Genomic DNA, 8,700 nt, shown 5'->3' with positions numbered 1-8,700 from the left:
TCTAAGTATGTTCAGTAAACATCAAAACAACATTTCAGAGTCATATTAAAATCTTCTTCATCATTTTCTTTTTGTATAACATTTTAAACATTTAATGTTAACATCACTTTAGTATGAAAGTTTAATATGAGAAGAATCATGTTATATGTACTGAACCTGGATCTTCAGGCTTAGATATGGAGCAAATTGGGATGAAGAAACACATAGATAGGAAAGAAAAAGGTGGTAATGGAACTCAGTTTGTAAAAATACTAAAACTTAGGTATGTATGTTGTGGGAGGGGATAACCAGCAGACCCAAAGTCGGTGGTGAAACACAACTATCATGTTTAATAGAAAACATCTTCAAGAATAAATTTCAGCACAATGGTAGGCTTTTGTTTCTCAAAGCTCACACATTGTACCATATTTATCCATGTGGAGCAGGACTAGTGAGTGAAAAAGAGGAATGCAAAGATTTAATCAGTGTATCAGCACTGTAATAAAATGAGTTGTAATTCAGAATTGCCACAGCTATGATTCAGATCTGGAATGCAGTTAGATTACTGAGGTGGAAGCCCAATTGTATTATCAAACTCAACTGGCTTTAGCTGGATGATGACATTTAGAAGACATGGAGCTATCTTTTCATCTCAAATAAGATATTTGGACAAAACCTTAACTCATTCTATCCTTTGATATCCTTTCAATGCAGGTTTAGCTTACACATTGTTCTGGATGTGTTAACACTGTATGCAGAGACTCGAGTTAAACTAGACTGAGAAAAATGGGCTCTTTCAATATACATCTACCAAGCTCTAGCATCATTCTGTGGAGATTTATGTATTCCTTTAGACCTCGTTTTTAAACATTGTATCATTAATTTATTAATTTTTAAGCCAATGAGGTGTCATTCTATTGCCCAGGCTGGAGTGTAGGGGAGTGATCATAGACCACTGTAGCCTTAAACTCTTGTACTCAAGTGATCACCTCAGCCTTCTCAGTAGCTAGACCTATAGGCAGGTGCCACCATGCCTGGCTAATTATTTTTGTTGTTGTTGTAGGGATGGGATCTCACTCTGTCACCCAGGCTAGCCTCAAATTCCCGGCTTTAAGCCACCTTCCAGTCTTAAAGGACTAGTCCTTTTTTTTTAATGCTGTACAAAAAAGAAATGCTATTTTATTTTACACATTAAAATTACCACTATGAGCTCTTTGTGAGAAATAATATATGGCAGTATATTATGTATTATATATAAAGTATACAATACATTATATGTAAAATATATAATGTATTAGATAAATATTACTATATTAATATGTAATATCAGATTATATTATTACATAATATATTGTAATATAACATATATTGCTCTGTCCTTCAGTAGTCATTTTATCTGTAAACTGTTTTTACATATGCGTATTCTTTGCTATTCACAACTTCATTAGTACCACCAAGGGGCTGGATCTCCCATAAGGCATCTAGCCAATGATTGATAAACATGGCTTCTACATTTCCATTATCTTTTCATGCTGATACATCACGAAGGAGGCTGACATGGAGTGTTGACAGCTTGAGGAAAAAAGTACATTTCCTAAGAAGGTATGGTGCTATGATTGAAAACAGAAATATCCTCACAATTCCTTCAGGTTTACCCTATCAACACTGTCACTCCAATGAGAAGCGAGGGAATGTGGCCACTCTGAGAAGCACAGAATAGATAGTATTTTAATTATGAGTAAACTAAAGCTTAAATGTTTAAATCATTTGGTCAAGACTTTGCATCATTTAGAGAGATAGTAAAATATTAAAAACCAAACCTTTTTAAGGCTTTTCTATCAATCATTAACTCAGAGAAGATGGAAGGCAGTATTAAAGTACAAGATAGCATGGAATAACAAGAAGTCAAAAATGAGACAAAGAGAATGCTGATGGCATAGGCACAATTAAAATTTGATGGAGACAAACACACTAAATTTAATTTCAGCATGTTACATATCTTTAGAACTCTAAGTAGTCTTGGAGATCAGCATGGTGCAGTAGAAAGCAATTTGATATGAATTTTAAAAACCTCAGTTTAAATCCAAGGTGTTTTATTGCATTCACAAACTATCTACATTTTACATGTGTTATTTTTATTTTCTTTACCTTGGAAATAATAACATCCACTTGCAGGTGGTTGGGAAGATTTCATGACTCAGTGTTTAACAAAGTACCTGTCTCAGTGCTGATTTCACAAGAAAAGTATAGTAAAATATTAGATGGTGATAGTGATGATGATGGCAATGACAAAATTGATGGCAGTGACAACAGTGAATAAAAATAAATAACAGAAATCCAAATAAGGTAGGAGACATCTCTAAATACATATGATTATTTGCTTTTGATAATTCTGTTTTTTTATTTATATTTCAATTTTTACGCAATGTTCAAATGACCCTTTATTTCTGATTCAGTTTTGTAGGTTATATTTGGAAAATAGGACCTCTTGAAGCTTTTAATTGGCTTAAATTGACCATAGTTTATAAATTTATGCCAATAGGGATTTTTTAAATTACATATTTTGTCTAAAGGTGTAATATATGTAGATTGGTAAGTGGGAAAGTGAATTACTCTTTGTCTGAAAAAGATGGTGTCCTTGGCTGTAGTAGAGAAGAAAAGCAATGGTGTGTTAGTGAGTTTTGTGACACAATAAAGGAATACCTGAGGCTGAGTAATTTGTAAATAACAGAGGTTTATTTTGGATCATGTCTTTGCAAACTGTACAGGAAACATAGTACTGGTATCTGCTTCTGGTGAAGCCTCTGGAAGCTTCCAATTATGTCGGAAGGCAAAGAAGGAGCCAGTATCTCACATGGTGAGAGAGGGAGCAAGAGAGGTGCCAGGCTCTTTGAAAGCATCTGCTCTCACGTGAACTAACTGAGTGGGAAATAACTTATTACTATCAGGAGGGCACCGAGTCATTTATGAGGAATCCATCCCTATGACCCAAACACATCCCACCAGGTCCCACCTCTAACACTGGGAATCACATTTCAACATGAAATTTGGAGGGGACAAACATCCTAAATATATCAAATGACAACTTCCCTTTCAATTAGATAATGAAATAATGTGACAAAAGTAAGATTCAAAATTCATGTAGTTATAAATGAAATTATCAGATAATTCATACCTATTTATTTAATTTTTGTCATTTGTCCTTGATGTATCATAAAAAGCTTTATAAAATTTAATATCTTATAAACTATTCTATGGGATAGAAATAACAACTTTTATTATGTATTTTTTTCTCTCTTTTTTTAAAGATCAGAGAATAGAAGTGCATATTCTGGATAAAACTGCCAATATAGGCACCTTAGAGTGGTATTTATATCTTCAACCACATAGTTAACAAATGCTGGTGCCTTTACATCCCTTAAGGCATAATTAACAATCAAAAACACTTTTCTATGGATCCTGCTTTACTAATAGTTCTTTGAAATCTTAAAATGTATTAAATCATTATCCATAACAATCAGGACAGCTACCAGAAAGAGTTGCTATACCTCTCAATAATAAGTTAGTAAGACTCCCCTAGATGTTCACAGGTGACACCATGTTTGCTTAGAAAGCTAATATGGTTCTGGTATAGAGAAAATGCTCCCATTCTGGATCTAAAGTCATCTAAAAATAGATAGAAAACCATTCTAGTTGAGAATAACATGCTTTCATCTATTTCTCCATGAACCCAACTTGGCATCAAGAAATATCCACCAAAATAGAAAATTTTCACTTCATGCTTTTTCTCTTTTCCTTTTTTTTTAATGTGGCCAAATGGAATGAAGAGTTGAGATCACTGACCAGATTATTTGGGGGAAAGTGTTACTGATTCAAGCTATAGCCTTAGTGATTATATGATATTAAATGAACTAGGCATTAATTAACAAGGCAATTATTTTAAACTTTCTTCACATTCTGTTTTAAGTTAGATAGAAAAACTAAACATATTTGCATAGATCACATAATTATTATTTCTAGTTTTATTGTTTATATTAATTACCTGTAATATTTTATATTAAAATTTCTTCTACCTGTAAACTTGGATGATTCTTATTTTATCTGGGAGATAACCAATTATATAGAAAAACTAGTTTCATATAAGTTACAAGAATTGCTTTCAATTTTTCTGAAGAACTACCTAAGTTTCACCCTTTGGGTGGGAGAGAATATAGATGAGAAAAAAAAAAGAAAAGTCCTTACTCTAACTCTTCAATGAGAGGCAAAAGCTGGATTTCTTTTTTTTTTTTTTTTTTTTTTTTGAGGCGGAGTCTCGCTCTGTTGCCCGGACTGGAGTGCAGTGGCCGGATCTCAGCTCACTGCAAGCTCCGCCTCCCGGGTTTACGCCATTCTCCTGCCTCAGCCTCCCGAGTAGCTGGGACTACAGGCGCCCACCATCTCGCCCGGCTAAAAGCTGGATTTCTATAGTGGTCATGGACTTCCAAGTGTTCTGTGAATGTATTCCTTGGTATTAACACTAAGAAGTGTTCTGTAAAATACACCTCTAATTCCTCTGCTTCTCTGTTCTTTGAGGAGACACATATCCTCTGACTTGCAGGAAAAGATACTGTTCAACACTTTAATAACACCAGAATCTAAGGTTTCAGAAGCTTAATTACAGGATGAATATTTAATCAAACTTTCAAAAAGTTTCCTTTTCATCTTTATGCATACCTTTTTATGGAAGTACTTTTCTGAAAAATTACTTATTTTAATTTTAATTTTGGTTCTATAGAGTACTACAGTACTAAGAGTCTGCCCTTTGCCAATGTTTATAGAGCTGGGAAAGCATTAGAGACTATGTAGTTAGTACTCCAGTTTTAAAAGGAGAAAATACAGGACTTAGAAGATTAAGTAAGGTTTGGTAGCCACACTATTAGAATCAATATGTTGCAATATTGCATGTATTTTGCAACCATTTGATGTTTCCAAAAGCAGAAAAATAATGAAAATTATAAGGGATATTTTGTAAATAAAGCAATGATTCTTTTTTCCTTTCACTGGAAATAATTCATTGGTGATGCCAGGGAAATGAAGAAATCATTTATACATTTTGCATATAGGAAATTACTAGTATGTAGTGAAAACAATTACAAAATTTAGGGTAAATGTCATAAAGCTATCAAGAAAATAACTTGCTTTGCTCACTTAAAAATATTCAGTAATTCACAATATGAATTGCATACAAAAGTATTTCCCATTAAGATTTACTTAGAAGTATACAAAGATCAATGCCTATTTTAGAAGAGCATTTTGTATGAATTCAGGACTGTTATGGACTAAATGTTTCTGTCTCCAAAATTCATATGTTGAAGCCCCAACCCCCAATGTGGCTGTATTTGTTGATGGACTTCCAAGAAAGTAATTATCTTCATAACGGTGGGCCTCTGATGTAATAGGATTGGTGTTTGTAAGACAGATGGGAGAGCCAGTGCCCTCCATTGCTTGTGCTTGCTTGCTTTCTCTCTCCATTTGCAAGTACCAAGGGAAGCTCATGTGAGCACACAGTGAGAATGCAGCTGTCTGCAAACCACAAAGAGAGCCCCCACCAAAAACCAAACTGGCCAGAACCTTGATCGTGGACTTAGAAGTGGGAGAACTTGAGTAAATAAACTTCTGCTGTTTGTTCCACCCAGTCTGTGATTATGGCAGACCAAGAACACTAAGACAACCACTTTTTGAGTTTTGAGTAAGTCATGGTCATACACAATGTTTCGTTAGAAAATGATACTCTAAATACACCGATTTTAAGATGATTAAAATGTATTTTGTAATAAGATTCCAAAAACAGAGTGGAACAAATTAGAGGAGTTGGTAGTTAAAATGATAGAGCACATCCACTCAAAAAAATATTCAATAAATTAAAACATTTTAGGTACTAAAAACAAATTTTCAGAGTCCTTGTTATATATTTAACTATTTCATAAGACTCAAAATATTTAATACATTATGGAAAAATAAATCTGTTTTAAATAGATTTTAAGAATGTTAAGAAAAGGCATCTAGCAGATCACCAAGACCATATATTGTTCCTATTTATAAATGCAAATATTTCCCAGCCACCTACAGTTAGATTTGGCCAATGATTAATTTCTAGTCAAATAAATGTGGATAACAAGGATGAGCTCACTTCAAGCTTGGCCCAGAGATATTCTCAAACATGTTTCTCCACTTCTTTACTTCTGTCTGACTCAGTGTGAATTCCTCTTCCCGTGGTGCTATTTGGAGACATGTTGAAGATTGTGGAGCCACAAGACGACAGAAACCTGGGTTCCTGTGTCACCATTTAGAGGAGATCCATCCAACCAGGAATACCCACAACTGAACTCTTACATGTGTAATACCTAAACTTTATTTAAGTAATTTATTGAGATTACAGAGTTTAGCATCTAGTGTTGTTTTCATTACATGAGATTGCAATAAAATTGCATTAGGTAGAGAAGATGGCAAAAATTTCTTGATGTTTTGTGGTTACTGATTTTTACTCAAAATAGATCTCTATAATATAGAATTTCACCACTTTAGGAAATTAATGTCTATTTTTAAAAAGGAAAGGAGAAAAAGGTTTATTTAAATTACATTTTACTACTAATTTGATAATGTTTCTAAGAACCTATGGAGAATTATTTCCCAACTGCAAGTTAACTTAAAACAATTACAGGTCACAGGTTGGGTTTCTTTCTTAAATTGAGTTTAAAAGGTGAAAACTAAAACTCTATAATTTGTAATCTTTCCCTGTATTTTATGTGTATTGTACTGACTACTCAGGGAGACTCCACTAAAGACCAAACCCTGCCTACATGCCTTCTATTTGATCTCTGTGTTAATACTTTCAGTTTGTTGTTCTTGAAACATATAAGCCATTCTTTTCCTGGTTGTTGAATGCCAGCTGGTACTGTCAGCAACCATTGTTTCCCAGCTGTCTGCCTTGATACCCCATTGCTTCAGGCTGCCTGAAAGAGTCTTCTTGAAGCACATTATTTGACCTCCTTATTCCATATTCTCAATTAGTTTATCACAGGTACTTGGAATACTTGGTTGTAAAATCAGTCTACTTTTTCATGGTATAAGAGTTGATATATAATATATATATAAATTTGCCTCCTGAAAATGTTTAGTTTACATATTAGTCCTGTGGTCTCCAAAGTTTTGGTTACTTACTCCTATCAACAAATTTTCTAGCACACAAACCAAATATATACATAATATGTGTATTTAATTATATAATATGTGTTTGCGTGTACACAAACCTAATATACGTTGTACAACTTGCATAAGCCTATTTCTAAAATATTTTTATTTTATAATTATAGTCCCTGTCTTTGCTCATATTAGAAATTATTTGTAAAAGACTTTTTAAATTCATTTTATTTAAATACATAGTTTCAATGAATGCTGTCGTTGAAAAGGCTATGTAGACCACATTTTTTAAATGGTATATTAACCATAAATTTTATGATAGGCATTTTACAATCAGATGTGCCAAATATGTAAAAGCTATGTTGTAATTTAGCTGGTAAGTTTCCATTCATTTTAAACCAGTGAGATATTTGTTTCCTTTTTCTTTTTCCTTTTCCTTTATCTTCCTTTCTTTTTCCTTTTGAGACTGAGACAGGGTCTCAGTCTGTTGCCAGGGCTGAGTGCAGTGGCGCAACCACTAGCTTACTGCAGCCTTGACCTCCTAAGCACAAGTGATCTTCCCACCTCAGCCTCCCAAGTAGCTGGGATTACAGGTGCTGGCCACCACACCCTGTTATTTTTTTTATTTTTCATAGAGACAGGGTCTTGCTTTGTTGCCAGGGCTTCTGAACTCCTGGACTCAGACAATTCTCCCTCCTTGGCCTCACAAAGTTCTAGAAATACAGGCATGAGCCACTTCACTGGGCCCAATGAGGTATTTTTGAAAACTAATCAGATCATATAGCATTTTTATATTTTTAACAAATGGTTCAAAAATGCAAAAAATATCAATTGGTATATTTTTGAAAAAAATCAGTAAAAACTTCTGTCTCCTATTGTATTCATTAGAGACACGTTTGAGTGTTTTTACAAAATCATATAACAATAAAGACATGGCCAAAATATCACTTTTTCACTGACTTCTCTTTACCCAGAGTTTCTTTTGAAAAATAATTTTACATTCATTATTAAAATGTCAAGTATACCTTGAAAATAAACATTGAGGGTGATGTTTTGAAGTTTGTAAGTAGCAACTTAACAAGTATTTGTGAAAAATGGAATGAAATCGATGCAATGATTTTTCTATTATGCCAATTACATGTTTTTATTCATTCATCCATTGACTTATTAAACTAATTTGTGCACTATTTGAGTCAATGTATTCTCTTATGTCTTTTATCAAACTATACTTGCAGAATCCTCAGATAGTAATAATTCTTGTTAAGTAATCATTCTGTGAAATGTTCCTTTTAGGTGTCCCATATTATATATATTTTTGCTTTGAAATATATATATACACACATATATGTGTATATATGTACATATACACATATATATGTGTGTGTATATATATCTCAAGAGGAAGTTTATTAAGAAAGTAAAGGAACAAAAGAATGGCTACTCCATAGACAGAGCAGCCCTGAGGGCTGCTGGTTGCCCATTTTTATGGTTATTTCTTGATGATATGCTAAACAATGGGTGGATTATTCATGTTTCCCATTT

Source organism: Trachypithecus francoisi, unplaced genomic scaffold, assembly GCF_009764315.1.
Source record: "Trachypithecus francoisi isolate TF-2019V2 unplaced genomic scaffold, Tfra_2.0 Lachesis_group10, whole genome shotgun sequence".
Classification (NCBI taxonomy): Eukaryota; Metazoa; Chordata; class Mammalia; order Primates; family Cercopithecidae; genus Trachypithecus; species Trachypithecus francoisi.
Note: the sequence above shows the minus strand (reverse complement) of the source record.